This window comes from Microcebus murinus, chromosome 24 (assembly GCF_040939455.1).
Source record: "Microcebus murinus isolate Inina chromosome 24, M.murinus_Inina_mat1.0, whole genome shotgun sequence".
In the NCBI taxonomy this organism is placed as follows: Eukaryota; Metazoa; Chordata; class Mammalia; order Primates; family Cheirogaleidae; genus Microcebus; species Microcebus murinus.
Genome location: NC_134127.1, coordinates 5092636 through 5108858, shown reverse-complemented (window position 1 = coordinate 5108858; position 16223 = coordinate 5092636). Strand labels below are relative to the sequence as shown.

Sequence of the window (16223 nt, the reverse complement as noted above, 5' to 3'; positions counted from 1 at the left end):
CCGCCCACCCGCCTCACGTGCTGCGCCCTGCCCAAACAGAAACAGAAAGACACAAACATTCTGACATCATCGAAAGCCCAAGATGTGTTTCCTACAGGGGGAACCCGCTGTTTCCCGAATGTTTCCAACCTGGGAATATTCTAGCCACCTGAAATGATGCGTGTTTCTTGGGGCGGATGACAACTTTCTAGGGCTTCTCTCTCCCATGGCGGGGGAAGCGTAAAGGGTGGCGAGATCTGAAGGACATGCGTGGGAAGGGTGGGGTGCCTCCAGTCCACCAAGTGTCCCGTAGCCCGGCTTCCTGCAGAACAACTCTGTCCTGAGCCCCAGCCCCTCCTCAGAGCCCTTCCATCTGCTGGCTGCTCACCTGGCACTGCTAGGCGGTCACAGAGTTGGGCATAAATGTCCTGCCACGTGCAAGGACCCGTGCAGACAGCATTCATGTGCAAAAGGGTCCTTCTCGCTCACGGCTTTGCGGCAACGTGTACAGCTCTTGACCGGGGAAAGAACCTTTCGGTCGGAGAACAGCCTTTATTCTTCCACAGCAGGCTCAGCACACCTAGTACTACAGCTCTCCTCCTGTCTTCCCATCTTCTGACCCTTCTGCCCTGTTCTCCTCCTGCTTTTATACCCTTGGTAGGGCTCAAAAAGCGTCCAATCAACATCAAGCTTTGACATCCAATCAGCAACAAGCTTTAACATCCAATCAAAAACAGTGGGATTCAAAAATTACCCAATCAGGATCACGCAAGCAGCATGGCCGGAAACAGGCAGCAGCACGTGGGCCTGGGGCATTCCGGCTCTCTGCCACCGCCCGGCCCCAGCAGCGAGCCCTCCAACCGGCCACGTGCAGCGCCGGCCGGGGAGATGCGGAGGGAGGGGAGGTGGCAAGCGGCCACGTCCCGGCGCCCCACGTTTTCCATATCAACAGCAGGGATTTTAAGCCACGCCAAAGGTCTCTGGGGAGGAGTGTTTTTGGTGGGGGCAACGAGGACAGATTGTGGTGGTGGCCCTGACGCTGCATCCTATTTCTGGGTCTGTGAACTTCACTGTGTGACTCATGGTGCCCTCCACGTACTTTGGGTGGGTCCTGTTTTCCCATCTCCTAACCTGGCCATGTCGTTTGCTTTGGCCTATGAGCCCGGAGCGTCTCTACCTGTGCTCTTGTGGCACCACCATGAGAAGAGCATGTCGGAGCTACGACCCTCGGGAGGGAGGTAAGAGAGACACGGAGCAGAGCCAAGCAGGTCCAGGAAAGCCCAGCTCGCATCGGGCCAGCCCCGGCCCCAGCCCGGCCCAGTAGGCATGCAGAGTCCCGGGAATAAATGATGGTTATTTCCAGTCACTCATTTTGGGCAGTTGTTGCATAGTGTTTTTACAGCATTGGCTAACTGACACTAGAGCCTCCTCGTAGCTTTCGAGACAGACCCCAGTGGCGGAGTTCACTTTCCTACAAATGTGATCAGTCTCTGAGAGCTTCGCCTCCTGGGCAGAGTCCCGCAGCGAGAAGGGGCAGAAGGCAGCAAGCAGCCTGGGCATGAGGAGAGAGAGGGAACAGGGAATTTAACAAAAGGCAACCCCTTCCTTCCATATTTCCTGCTGCAACCAACTCGCCCGCTGCCCTCGTGCAGCCAGGAAGCTTTAAGTAGCCCCATGGAGGGCCACCATACTCATCTGCATGGCTCCTGAGGACAGAGCAACACTGAGGCCCTGCCAGGTGAGTCACCCTTCTCACACCATGTCAGCCACACCCCTGAGAGTGCGGGCCGAGGCTCAAATCTTTCATCACCGGGTCCTGTTGCACCAGGCCACACCTGTCTGTCCCTCAGCACTACCCGCCTGGGGGGCAGAGACAGGACTGCCAAGAAGAAAGGGTAGCTCAAGTTACAAAACCCAACTCTGACCTGAGATAAATCCCCTGGCCAGCCCTCCCTTGGGGCCATGGCGAGGTGGGAGTATGGGTGTGTGCAGAAATAAATCCAAGGTGACATCTGGTGAAAGGCACAGGCTGGGTTTCCTATAGCAGTGACAGAATGCCCAGGGGAGCAGGCCCCTGTGGTGCCCGGTGCCACCAGCCCTGTCGTCCAGGGTCAGCTCTCAGATGCGTGTGTCTGGGCTCAAGCCCTCTGTCCTCAGCACTCTGGGCCCAGTCCACACATACCAGCAGGATGAGGCCAAGTCTTTACCAGGGACACCAGAGACTGAGGAAGGCTCGTCTTCTCTGTTCTCCCAATTTAGCCAAGCGGTGGCAAAAGAGGGATGAGGGTCCGTGTGGGGGGGGGGGGGAAGAGTCATTGCCAAGACAGCAACACCGATGCCATGGAAACTGGACTCCAGCTCACACTGTGAATTCTAGAGACTATGCCAATTATCAAGGCAAGCCCAAGAATGGAGAGAAGAAGGTGGCATTGGAAGGGACTTCAGAGGGGCTGTTGTCCCCCATGTCATAGAATGAATGTTTGGGTCCCTCCAAAATGTGTATGTTGAAGCCCTAAACCCAAGCAAGGCTGTTTTAGGAGATGAGGCCTCTACAGAAGTAAAGAAGGTTCCATGAGGTTACGAGGATGGGACCCTGATTAGAAAGGGTCAGTGACCTCCTAAGAAGAGATGCCAGTCGGGGGGTATTTTGCATATGTCCGGAATCCCAAGCTAACACACCCACGCACCCCCAGATTCCAAGTTCTGCTTTTCCTGTGCACCATCTCAAGGCCTGGGTCCTTCAGCCGTTTGCACTCCTTGCTTTGACAGGGCCCGGAGAGCTCTAGAAGCTCTCCCACGGACCACTTAAATGGGATTTGTCCGATCTTAAATGAAAAAGACAGAAAAACCTGGAAAATGAGTATGAGGTCTTTGCTGAGAGAGCCAAGGGCTCACTCTGAACAAGACATCGCAAGTCAGTCTGCAGACTGGCCGGACAACACCGTCTACAGCGACGACCACACCAGACAGAGCATTTCTGCAGGACAAAGACTTGGAGAGAAGCGGCTGGCATCGCCAAACACCCCTGCAAACTCACCCGCAGGGTCTTGTGTGACAAGTGTCAGCTTATCTCCGACGCAGGACGCTGTTCGTCTTTCCGTGTGTCCCAGGGTGCAGGTGCATCCAGGCGACTTGAGTAAACAGAGCTCTTTCCCTCCCAACAAAAAGGGGGCATTGATAGGGCTTCCAAGAGAGGTATTTTGTGTTTTGATTTACACGCTAGATTTCCTAACAAGTGCTAATAAAATTTTATAAACCAAGCCATGCAAACTACCACTTACGGGTCACATCCAGCCTGTTGTGAGTTTTTGGATGGCCCATGAGCTAAAAATCAGTTTTGCATTTTTAAGTGGCTGGGAAAAATCAGAGGAAGAATATATATATATATATATATTGTGACACATAAAAATTATATGGAAGTGACACTTCCCCTGTCCGTAGATAAAGGTTTACTGGAATGTTGCCATGCTAGTTCATTCACGTTTTGGCCGTGGTTGCTTTTGCACTACTGTGCAGTAATTGAGACCGCAGCTGTAATGGAGATCGAGCATAGACACTCCTTCTTTAAGGTGAACAACTCTAGTTCTGTCAAAATAAGGCATCTCTATATTTATGACTCGCTCCCCATCCATATGGCTGGATGGAGTTTGGTTTCACCCTACTAGGTAGGAAGCTTAGGTGGCAAAATAATCGTGTCTAGACTATACCAACTTAGCAGTAAGGATCAGCCCTGCCTTCCAGGCAGGGGGCGCAGAGGGAGTTGCTGCGTGGTCGCTCACGGGTGCAACGGATGTCCCGTGAAATGCACCGCCCCGTTCCTGCCTTCTAGAATGGCAGGAAAAGGAAGAACATCTGCTGAGCTTCCGTTCTGGAGATCCAGCATGTTAGAATGGAAAGGACACCAGCTCTGAGGTCAGGCACATCTAAGTGTAAGTGCCACCTCTGTCACTTACTGTCTGATGGACAACAAGTTAATCTTCCTGAGCCTCAGTTTCCTCATCTGTAAAACGAAGGTGACACCTGTCTCACAGAGGTGTGGCGCTGATGAAATAGTGAGTCGAGAGGTACATGAGTGAAGCACGTGGCTTAGTGAAGGTGTCGTGGTGGTTTCACTCTCTCGGGGGACACTGGAGGGAAGGTGGACAGAGCCCAGGCTCTGGGGCAGGCAGAATGGGCTCTGCTCTGCCACATGTAGGCTGCACAGCCTTGGGCAAGCCACCCTCCCGTCCAAACCCGTTCCTTCTTTAGTGAAATGCACGTGATAAGAGATCTACTCTCTAGGTTTGCTGTTAATATTCAGTGAAGTGATTAGAGCAGTGGAGAGCCCAGAAAGAATGTTCTATACATGGTGGTTGTGGTCACGCCCTTTCCCTGGGGTCACCTAGACTCTTCTTCAACAAATTTCTTTGCCCTGGTTAACAGAAATACACTGGCCATGAGTGGAGACTTTCAGCCCCTCCCCAGGTACATCCAAATAAACTCTTACTGATCCAAAGGGGCACTGCCAAGCTTGGCCGCCAACTCTCAAGGTCTCCTTCAGGAGGTCAAGTGACACTCACATGACCTTCTTCTGGAACCAACGCCTGTGAAGATGGGCAGGACCCAACAGAACTTCCTAGTGTCTCTGCTCTTTAGACCCTTGGATTTGAAGAACGAGGTCTAGGCCAACAGGGCGGCTAGAGATTGCCTGGTGTTTAACTCACCTTCTGCCTACCTCCGACCCTCCCTAAGAGCAAATCAGAGAGTGCTGTGACCCCTAAGCCATCGGGATCAGTCTGTCTCTCCTGCACACTGGTGACTCGCTGATCTCTTTGTTCGTGCTGTGCTCTCAGCCAGAAACGCCAACCCCCTTCCTTTCACACCTGAGACGAGCGCTACTCACCTTTCAGTCCCCAGCTCAGGTGGGATTCTGCCTTAGAAATGTTCTCTCTTTCTTCTGTAAGGCGTCTCCTCCTCTACACAGCTTTGTCCCGGCTTTGATCTCACAGTGGTTTCACATTGGGCTGTAGTTAAGGGAGGTGGTGTCCCTGTCCCTGTCCCTGTCCCTTCCCCTTCCTCTACTCGATGCTTCGTCAAGCCGGGGCCAGTCTGTTCTTTCTCAGCAATCTTGACACACAATAAAGACGCACCAAATATTTGATGATTCAGTGAATTACAGGGATGAACAAAACACACATTAGCAGGCGTCCGGGAAGAATGTGGACACAATGTTTTAGAGTCCAGTATGGCTGAGCATCTCTTGGGTACCAGTGTGGTTTTCAGGTGTTTCCCTGAAACCTCACGGCTTCCGGATGGGCGTGTTGGCCGTTTAGGCTTTGCTCCACGTCCTCGCTGTCATCGGCTGCCCAAGTGCTAATGCACTCCCAGCTTCGACCTGGAGCCTCCCCGCATAATCTGTTAATGTAAATGATCTGTCATCGTGACCAGCAAGGTGAAAGCAAGGTACCTGCTAACAAAAAAGAACATGAGGAGCCCCAGAGTAGCACGGAGAGTTCAAGTACAGATTGTTTTATATGAGAGGTCAAGTTCACCTTGTGTCGGGCACTTGGGCTAACAGTTACCGATTAAAGGAGACAATACCATAAATTCCGCTGCCTTTTAAACTCCAAGTTTAAAGCTCCCCACTCCCCGCCCCCTTGGACTGTAAAAACTTCCCTTGACTTCTGAGAACTCGGGCTCCTTTGCAATCTCTTCTTGTGCCAGGCGGCACACACCGAGCCGGGTGCGCCTTTCGTTTCTGCCAACCGCTTCCTTCCCTCGTAGGGTTCATTTCCAAACAGCAGCCTGGGGCCACTCCTAATACCATGGGGGTTTGTTTCTGTTTTGTCTTTTTGGTTTTTGTTTTGCATTTCCTATTTTGCAGACAGCTTTAAAGAAAAAAAAAAAAAAAAACAGAAAGAAACATAGCTGCAGTCTGTCTGTGGACCAGTAGGGGGAGGCTGGATGATGGATTCCTCTAGGTCTGCAAAAAAAGTCGCTGTGGGGAGGAGGGGGCGGACGTGGAGGGGAGGGCTGGTTAGAAATGCAAAGAGAGAGAGGAGGAGGGGTGCTGAAATCAAAATAATTATAATAAAACAGTAATTGCAGCCATCATTTTAGCACGCTCAGTGCTTTACCTAGGTGGCAGCATTTAATCCTCACAACAACCTCAGGAGGTAGGTATTAATATCCCCATTTTTCAGATAAGGAAATCAAAATGCCAAAAAAGAAACCCTTCAAACTTTCAATTTGTATACTAATTTTAAGGCAGTTGGATTGCTGGGCTATTACCGAGTCAGTTCATAAGTAAATACTGGCGGTTTGATTTTTTATTTATTTTTTTATTTTTTTAATTTTTAATGTTCACTATTCCAGGCCCCAGGTCAGTAACTGAATATGTGGGAAGTCTTTAAAAATACCAGTGAGAGCATTTGAAATAGCGCAGTTGAAAACCACTACTTTTCACACTGGGCTTCATTCAGAGTTCAAGGTTGTACGGTTTTTTTTTTTGTTGTTTTTTTTTTTTTTTTCCTCTCCCACACAAATTCAACAGAACAAGAAACCACAAGAATTGAGTGTTTTCCAAGTCTGAACCGGAGAATATGAACTTCAGAAAAAAGCATGAAGAGAAATTTATTGGAAAGCACTTCTCTGAAAACCTTCACACCTCGGTTTCCTGGCTTCAAGGCCCTCCAATTGCTTGAGACATTTCACATAGACCAGATCACGGGTGGCATTCAATAAATATTCAACAATATGGATATTGTGGTCAATTTCCTGATGGGCCTAATACGTGTTAGAATTTTCCAGATGAATTGCTTCTGCTTTGTCCAGATTCCATACCCTGACCAGCTCCATCTCTGCCCTTCCCATGAACTCCACTGATACTGGCTGCCAGGTTAAACTTTCTTAGAATGTCCCAAAGCGTAGTCATTTTTCTGTCTGCTGTATCCCTGCGTAAGCCCCTCCAAAGTCTGTGTGCTGCAGAGATTTCCATAGATGTATTAAGTGTTGCTGAAGGAATAAATAAATGAACTTAGGCAGACTATCTCTACATCTGGGTTTTTTTTTTGTTTTTTTTTTTTTTTTCCCAGCGTGAGGAGGGCTCAGGGTTTTATTGGGAGGGAGAGAAATAGAGATTTTTGTTTTATTCTTTTTTCCCCATTATATTTCAATTGAATTTGTCAAGAGGCTCGGAGTCTTAGTTTTCCAACATGAATCACTGATGATCTCACAAATTAATTACCCATCCGTCCTGCCTTCCAGAGTGAGGTCGTGGGAGAACAGATGGCTTCGGCTGACCTCCTCTGGACCGTGGTGTCACGGCCCCCATTTCAGAACTCGAGTTCAATGCCAAAATTGCCAGTTTAGGTTAGAATCAGACTTAAATGTATCTTATTATACACAGAGGCACACAAATGCAATATGTCATCTTTAATGGTTCAGAACAAAGCCTAAAAAAAATAGTGTCCTAGCACAGATGAATTTTATAACCTTTGATATATGGCTTTCATTATTAACAATAATTTCTGTAACTGCATCCAAATTCGGGAAGACACCACGATGAATATTAATTTTATTTTTGATTTATTTTCCCCTCCCAGTGCTTCCCTCCAGGGCCAACTGCCTTCCCAGCCTCCCCTTGGCCTTGAGATCTTGCAACCTCCGGAGTGAAATTCCCATGGCTCTGGGGACCTCCTGGCTCCAGGAATATTGCACTTTGGGTTTCTGCTATTCTGCTGGAAAATATGGATTTTTTCCCCCCACCATTGCATTTTCTTATCTCCTTATATTTTACAAAGATTTCCCCCTCACACACCCTTTGTCGTTATATTAAAACCTAATTGCAAGACAATGCTCCTCACCTAAGTCATCAACAAAGCCCAATTATTTCTAATGCATGCAGAAGAGGGGGAAAAGTGCCAAACAATAAAAAGGCATGCAGTAACCTAAGCCTTTTTCACAGTCAGGCTTCAAGTTCACATGTGAATTTATGCCAGTTTTGACATTAGCCGAAAAAATTAACAGTTCTCAAAAATGAAACTCTCACAAAAGGGGTTTTGTGTTTCAAGCAGAATAAATTATAGTGTGATGTTATTAAAACACTTAGTTGTTAAGTTGCCAAGAAAATCCAGTATATTCACACAGACTCGAGGACCTGTCTCCATGCAAAGTAATTAAATTAGATTTATGGGCTGCATTACATCAGTGTTTGATAGTTCATTTTTCCTTTCTTCATATTTTGCCCTGCTTTGTTAGAGCATGTGACAGATGGTAAAAATAGTGTGAAGTTTCTTGGCCCTATGCTAAATCCCCTTTCGGTAGTATATCTCTCTTCTGTCAGTTCTCCCCAGCGATGATAAATTAACCTCTCTCTTTGTATCCCAAGTGTGGCAGTAAAGCTCTCTTTGACACAGCGCTATCACTTTATCTTAATCTGTGCTGTTTCGAGAGGAGAGGGGGAGATGATGCAATCGCCACCATGAGTTTAAAGAGAAGATTTATTGTGTCAGAAAAAGGGAGGATGATTAATATAATATGCATCATTATATTTTTCATTTTGTCTCATTTGTCGCCTTCTCCTCGAAGAAGGCAAGGAGCTCGCCAGGGTGGGCCGCCCTCTGGACTGCCTTTCAGTGGCGGCTCTGTTCCCCGGGGCTGAGCCTGGGGGGCTAGCAGGTGGGGGGGAGGCCAGCTCCTTCTCCCTACCCAGCCCCTCCCTACATCTCACCCCCGACCCCCACCCACCCCAGCCACCGAGGAAGGGGCGGGGGCGGGGGGGGGGTTCTCTCTGGTGACTGAAGCCACATTCCTGCCTTTCCCCAAAGGAGGCAGCGGGCGGCATGCACCTGGGGTCTGCTTAGCACAAGACTCCCTCCCCGTGGGCCGGGAACACGCATGAAGTCTCAGGGCATTATGTGAGGTAGGTCAGTCCTAACGCGCCCTGCCACTGATCGGGCTCTGGGGTCTCCCGCCCCCACAAGACGCCGCGGGCAGGACCACAAGAAGTAGTGCCATGTGTGATGTCTTTGTAGGCAGCGACGTAGTATCACGATTGCCTCCCTCGTTTATAATAAAGCTCTGTTCTCCTTGTGCTGCTCCTGGGCTGGGAATTGCTCGTGTCTGGAAGTTGACCTCATTCATTCGGCTCCTGGTGCACCCGTGAGTTTCAACATGTGATGGTGTGCACACGTGACAACATGGATGCAAAGGTGTCTTGAGGACCCACCCTACCCCCGGGAAGGTCGCGGTCCAGCTGGCAGGCAGCCACTGGCCAACTCATCCTCCAACGCTCCCCCCACCCCCCACCCCCGGCGTGGAGGGTGCCGGGCCTGGGCTCAGCCCCTGGGGGGATCTGGACCTCACTAAAGGTGCCCACGTGGAGGGGAACAGGTGCATTGCGGGTGAGAGGAGCATCAGTGGAGGCCTCATGGGAGAGTACCCGAGGTGAAAGGCATCCTGTTATGGATCCTCAAAAGTGAACGATCTTTTTGATGAAAGGAGTAGCCACAACCTGATTTCTCTGCTTTAAAAGAAAAAAAAAAAGAATCTGGGTTTTTCGATATTTGCTGAAAGTGAGGTCACCCTGCAGAATCCCAGCCAACTGGAATGCTTTCACCCCATTTCCCTCAAAGACTCTGAAAGAACCCAGTGCAGGAGGCCTGTCCTAAGCCATCCTCACTCTCCTGTTGAATTATATCTTCTCCTCTTTCTCCAGGGCTGACCTCCCGCCCCAGGACGGGTGTCCCCACCACGGCTGTGCTCGACCACTTGGCCCATCTCGTTGTTGGCTGTACCATGCCCGGGCCAGTCGGGGTCTCTCTCGCAGGAATTTGGGGGTGAATCGGAAGAACAGCCAGTAGACTGGAAAGGGAATGAGGGGATTTGGGGTGCCGGGCAGCTATAATGATAATGCAAGGACAGAACACCGGGGCAGACATCTGCAGCCACGAGAAGATAAGATGCACCGAGAACTTTCTGGATCCTGACATGATTTACCATGCACTGCTGCCCTTGAGCCGCATGAAATGCCGTTGTATCCTTAAAATAAATTCCCCTTTTTGCTTAAAATAGATCAGATTGTTTTCTGTTCCTTGCAACCAAAAGAGTCTTCAAACACCTCTATTTTCTACAACTCCCTAACGCGGTGCTTCTATTCCAGTCGGGCTAATTTCTTTTGTTGTCCCACCACCATGGGCCCGGCTCATTTGTTTCTACACCGTAGTGTGTGTTCGAGTCGATTCCTTCACCTGAAACGCCCTCCCTTTTCCCATCACCAATCCCACCCCTAACTCAAGTGCCTCCTTCATCGTGAAAACGGCTCCAGCCTTCGTCAATAATCCCCCCTTGAGTTTCTCCTTATGGTCTACGCCGCAAAATTAATTGTATTGCATTAACGTGTGTGATGCTGTAATGCTGATCTTGTCTCCCCAAAGAGACCGTGAGCCTCTTGCAGGCAACGGCACGACTGCTAAGCCTGGCTGTGCCTCCTTCGATGCCAGCAGCCCGTTTGACCGGGGCACCTTTCCCCAGAGGGGGACACCTCACCGTTCTGCAAGGCTGGGTAGCGGGACGTAAACAATGGGAGAGCCTTGGTTTCCAGCCCTGCTTCTCCCCGGCACTGTGGAGTTTCTTTTCTACCACCTTGACCAGGGAATGCAACCCCATTTTCAGCAGGGCAGAAGAGGACAAACGCTGCCCTGGGATATGGAAAGTCCACACCACGTACGGTAGAGCCACGGTCACGGCCGCCAGAAAAAGTAGGGTCAACTAGCAGAGAGATGGGGCGATGCGTATCAACCCAAACTCTGGATGAACTAAGCATCATTTCAACTTAATTTTGGAAATCTAAATATATGGAATGCATTAGCTGATTTTATTTTTGGCAGCAGACTTAACCATTCTAATCATGTTTTGCTCCAGCGAATTTTAAAATTAGTTTGCATTTCCTAAGCACACATCAGCTGAGTGAGGGCTGAGGGAGGGAGGGAGAAGGGAAGAGAGGGGAAGCTTGGTTGGGATTAGAACTTTGCTGGCAGATGCTTCATTAAGTGGGTAATCCACGTGCACTTACACAAAAGCCGGCCGGCACGGAGTCCCTGGGCCTAGGAGAACGTGGCAGACCAAATCGGCACCTGCCTGCCGGCCCAGGGTAACTATCAATGAGGAGCAGGAGATTTTTAAAAGGGGAAGAGGGGCAAGTATTTGATTGTCTGCATACCTTCTGGGAAAAGAAGAGAGCAGCAAAAACAAAATTTCTGAGTGGTAGTAAATTTTCTCTACTTACTTGTAGAGTTGATTAGCGTATTATTCCCTACCAACACGGTGGCAATACCAAATGACAGTGAAACTCACGTTTCTTCTGAGCATTGGGTGTGCTTTGCAAGCATCATTTCTTTATCCCCAGCCAGATGTGGGAGGTGGTGACAGACCAAAGTCTCTACTTCTTCGATGTCTGACATGTGTCCAGGGGCTTTGCCAAAGCCCCCCCCCTCAACTTCCAAGGATATTATAGCGACACTGATTACCATTCGTGGGACCCCCAACTATTTGCTAGAAAAATAACATATTGTATTTGAAATCTTCACCACCATCCTGCATGTTTTGTTGAAGAGTCATCCCCACTTTACATATGAGGAAACAGAGTCACAGGTCCACTGGAGGTTGTCACACAGCCAGGAAGTGGCTGGACTGAGACTGCATCCCAATATTCTGTCCCCAGGCCTGCACCCATTGGACGGTGCCACCTCTCAAGAAATGCAGCCCTCAGCTGGGCGCGGTGGCTCACACTTGTAATCCTAGCACTCTGGGAGGCCGAGGTGGGCAGATTGCTCGAGGTCAGGAGTTCGAAACCAGCCTGAGCAAGAGCAAGACCCTGTCTCTACTATAAATAGAAACAAATTAATTGGCCAACTAATATATATAGAAAAAATTAGCCGGGCATGGTGGCGCATGCCTGTAGTCCCAGCCACTCGGGAGGCTGAGGCAGGAGGATCGCTTGAGCCCAGGAGTTTGAGGTTGCTGTGAGCTAGGCTGACGCCACTGCACTCACTCTAGCCTGGGCAACAAAGTGAGACTCTGTCTCCAAAAAAAGAGAAAGGCAGCCCTTGCTGCTCCACTCTGGCCCAAATCAGGGTCTGCCTGCCTTCTCCAGTCCCTGTCAGGTGGGGATCGAAGAACCTTGAAGGTGGCATGCTACCCAGGGCTCCTGGGACTTCTGTGCTAGTCTTACCCAAACTGCCCCGCGTCATGCAAAAGGCTGTCCCTGATGGCAGCACAGTTCTCTGGGACCCAACAAAGGGCTGATGGAGTCCAGGCACACACGGGGCTGCTCTGGCCTTGAGACCGGAAAAAGAAAACGCACAAGCTAAGACGCTCTGGCCTTGGTCTGATTTATGTTGAGCCTTTCCAGACAGCCTTTGGGAACCTGTGGGCCAGTGGGAGGTAGAAGATGATGGAGGACCCACAGAAAAGATGGTCAAAGAGGAGTCTTGTTACAGTTAGGACAGAAGAGTCCAAGAAGAAATTCTACGCAATTAAAACATTAAATTAAGGAGTGTTTACAAGAAAAAAATGTAGTAGGTGTCCAATCAGGCTCTCCAGAGAAATAGAACCAATAGAAGGGGTGTGCATGTGTGTGAAATATATATGCTTATTTGTACACATATACACATGAAACCAGAAGGTTTAATTTAAGGAACTGGCTCACACGATTGTAGGGGCTGGCAAGTCCAAGGGCGGCTCGGCAGGCTGGAATTTCAGCCGGGAGCTGATGCCACAGTCCCGAGGCAGAACTTCTTACTCAGGAAACCTCTGTTTTTGCCCTTACGGCTTGGCTGATTGGACGATTGGATCATCATCCAGGGTAACCTCCTTCACATGAGGTCAACGGACTATAGATGTTAACCCTGTCTACAAAATACCTTCACCACAATATCGACATCAATGTTTGACTAAATCGCTGGATACTATAGCCTGGCCAGGTTGACACATAAAACTAAATATTCAAGTAGGATTACCCTAACACAACTGTCTTCACTCTGTTGTGTTTTCTACCAATAATTATATATATTTTACATAGCTATAAAAACTTTATTGCAAGGATTTACTACTTTTATTGTACATGTTCATTATAGAAAATTTGTATACATAAAAATTTGCCATGCCCATTTCTTAGGCAAGTTGTGAATTCTTTTTCACGTTTATAAGGCGTCTCCTCTGTGGGATTACAGGCACCATAAGAACAGGGACCAGGTCCCATTTGTCTGTTTATGCCCATTATCAGTGCCTGGCACATACAGGTGCTCAATATATATTGTTTAAAACAATGAGTTTTGTTGCATGAAAGCAACATTTCTTATTTGTAATGAACATGTAATCATCTAAACTTCTCTAGCTCATCACTTGTTATTAAACACTTAGATTGATTTCAGATGTGGTTTTCTGGGGAGGATTTTCTATGACAATTTTTACTGCCAGGAGCTTCTTTGTCATGTAGATTTATTTCATTTGAATAACTTAAGTATACGTGTTTTCCTTTAGGGCACCTTGGCCTTAAACAATCACACTGATTAGTCAAACTAGTAATTAATTTAGAAGAGAGTATAAGTCACAGTGATTGTTTGACAAGTCTGTTAAGACTTGAACAATGGTCTCATCATAACAACTAGTAATCATGTAGCTCTTTACAAAACTACCCCAAACAAAAACTGAGTTGTGCAAATGTGTTCCCACAACTTCCCTCTATGGTAATGGGACTAGAAGTCTGAAAACTGCATTTCCCAGGTTCCTTTAGCAGTTGGCTTCCTGCTAGGTTTTGCCTAACTGGCAGAAAACCAAGATAAGAGAGGGAGGGAGATCTCTCTCTCTCTCTCTCTCTCTCTCTCTCTCTCTCTCTCTCTCTCTCTCTCTCTCTCTCTCTCTCTCTCTTTCTCTCCTCTCTCCGTTCTTTCCTTCCTTCTTTTGGTAGTGCTTCTTCCATCATCCCAGCTTTGAGGCCATAATCCATCTTCTATGATCTTAGGTTCTAGGAAACCCATCAATATCCTGTTATTCCTCCAGCCCTACATAATCTCTAATTTACCTTTGTGTCTCTTGTTTGCTCCTTGACCGTCTAAGATCTTTATAACCTATTACCTGTATTAAATATCATCTGCTTGAAATACCTAGCTTGGTTTCTGTTTCCCCAACTAGACCCTGATTGACACAATAAAAACAAAATTCTTTATGAGGGACTGTTCATCTCACTTTGATTTCATCCACCTTGGCCTCCACAATCTAGACTTTAGGAGTCTAGATCAGGATACACTCTTCCAAAATATCTCTCTATAACTGTATTGATCATGATTTTGTATTTTTTTTGTATCTTATGGTGTTTTGACATCTTAAAATCTTTCTGGCCAGGAAGAGACTGCTGCTCCCAGGCTAGCCCTTAAGAGTTAGCAAGAAGCTTGGACAGGAGCCCCTCTCTCATGTACAAACCCAACCAAATCCAAGTCCATAACCCCAACCATCTCCTTCTCTGACTCTCATGCACTGAGCTGATATTTCCTCTGCCCTAAATCATTCCAGAGTCATGTACCAGGCAACTAGACACCACTCCTATATCTCAAGCCCACCAGGATTACTCAAACTAGCCAATCCTCACCTCCTTACTCTGCCTAGTTCTGCCCTTCCCACAGAAGCCCCAATACAGGCTGTGGCTCAGGATGTCCCCTCTCTCCTGTCTTCTGCCACCTGACCAATTCCGGCTGCTTCCTCTGTGTGCCATGTGGCGACCCCCTGTCTGGGATCTGCGAGTATAATAAACCTTTTCTCATTCCCTCCTGTGGTCACACCAACTTCACCATACCATAGCCAACAGGTGCGTTCTTAGAATAATTTCCAAAACTCTATTCCTCCTATGACTTGTGTCCAGAATGATTTTCATAAGTGCTCATCAAAGAAAGCTTTTCTAGTTAAATGACTTTGGGAAATGCTGGGTTAAAGTGCAAGAGACTTCTTTACTGATGGACTTCTCAGAGCCTTTAATATACCAATGTGCATTTTGAATCTCCAAGAGTGTGCCTTAAATTTTTTTTTTAACGAAGTAGTCTTTCCTCATACTATCTACAGTTATATATCTAGGGACATTCATTTTTCAAGGAACACCATTTGGTGCTTATCTATAGCGATACTTCTAAAAAATATCTCCGTGTCTTCACGAACAAGATATCTGAGGTTATTAATGATGACTGAACTCAAACTCTATAATGAAAACCAAACGCTATACAGAGTGCCAAATATATCAATAGGCGACTGACTGTAAAGGTTACAGGGTTACCAGATTTCCATGCCTCTTCTTTAGGGATGTAGTGATGACCTTCAACCAGCTCAGGGGACAGTGATGGCGGGAGATGAATGTTTCTTCTGCTTCCGTCCCTGCTGTCGCGCCAGGATGCCAAGCCTCTTACCGGAAGCACAGCTACCAAATCTCAGGTTTTACTTATTCCCTGTGAATAGGGCAGTCTTTAAGTATGAAATAGTTATCGTTCTATTTAGTTTTCTTTCTTTTCTCAGGAGACTAAAAAGGGATTAGTTGTAAGACCACAAGCAGAACTTTAAAAGGAAGTTCATGGAAACCCAAGAAGTGGGCCACTAGCTCAGCAAGGCCTCGCGGGAACTGGAAAAGAGAACTAAGCAGGCACCTGGGGCTAAGTGTGTGCTCCCTCTCTCCCCCTCTCTCCAGCTCTTTCCCTCCCTCCCTCCCTCCTTCCTTGTGCTGCATCGACTTCTGTCTGAGGTTGCCTTGTTTTCCTCTCCCCACAGCCTGAGCTCTGTCAAACTTGGGTGTGCACTTACTTGGCTGCCAGCGGCCACCCTGGCCTCTGCTTGGCACCGTTTCCACCTGCCACCTCCGGTTGCCCGTCTCTCAGCTTCATTGTCACTTGATTTCCATGGGTGGTTTCACTTCCTCCTGTGCTCAGCAGAATGCTGACTGTGAGCTGCGTGCTAATAAAACTCTCCTTCTCAAAGCCAAAGTTGGCATTTTCTCTCTGAGTAAAAGTATTCTGAATACTGGGTAGTGGGAGGAGGGTTTTAAAGCCCTTATGTTTTCCACTAGAAGAGATTTTTTTTTTTCCTAGCTTCCTGACTCAAGTGTGCTTAAAGTCCAAACTTTTTTTGTTTTTTTGTTTTGTTTTTTTTTTTGAGACAAGGTCTCACTCTGTCACCCGGGCTGGAGTGCAGTGGCATCATCGTAGCTTGCTGCAACCTCAAACTCCTGG

General features: G+C 48.0%; 1 long non-coding RNA gene across 1 annotated transcript; it reads right to left on the bottom strand.

Annotated features, from left to right (window-relative positions):
- Positions 1–5286: 5286 nt before the first annotated feature.
- LOC142864101 (uncharacterized) lies at positions 5287–15899 on the bottom strand. Its single transcript, XR_012914701.1, has 3 exons — positions 15799–15899; positions 15281–15449; positions 5287–5428 (listed from the first exon to the last, which is right to left on the bottom strand). It is a non-coding gene; the product is annotated as an uncharacterized LOC142864101 (long non-coding RNA).
- Positions 15900–16223: the final 324 nt, after the last annotated feature.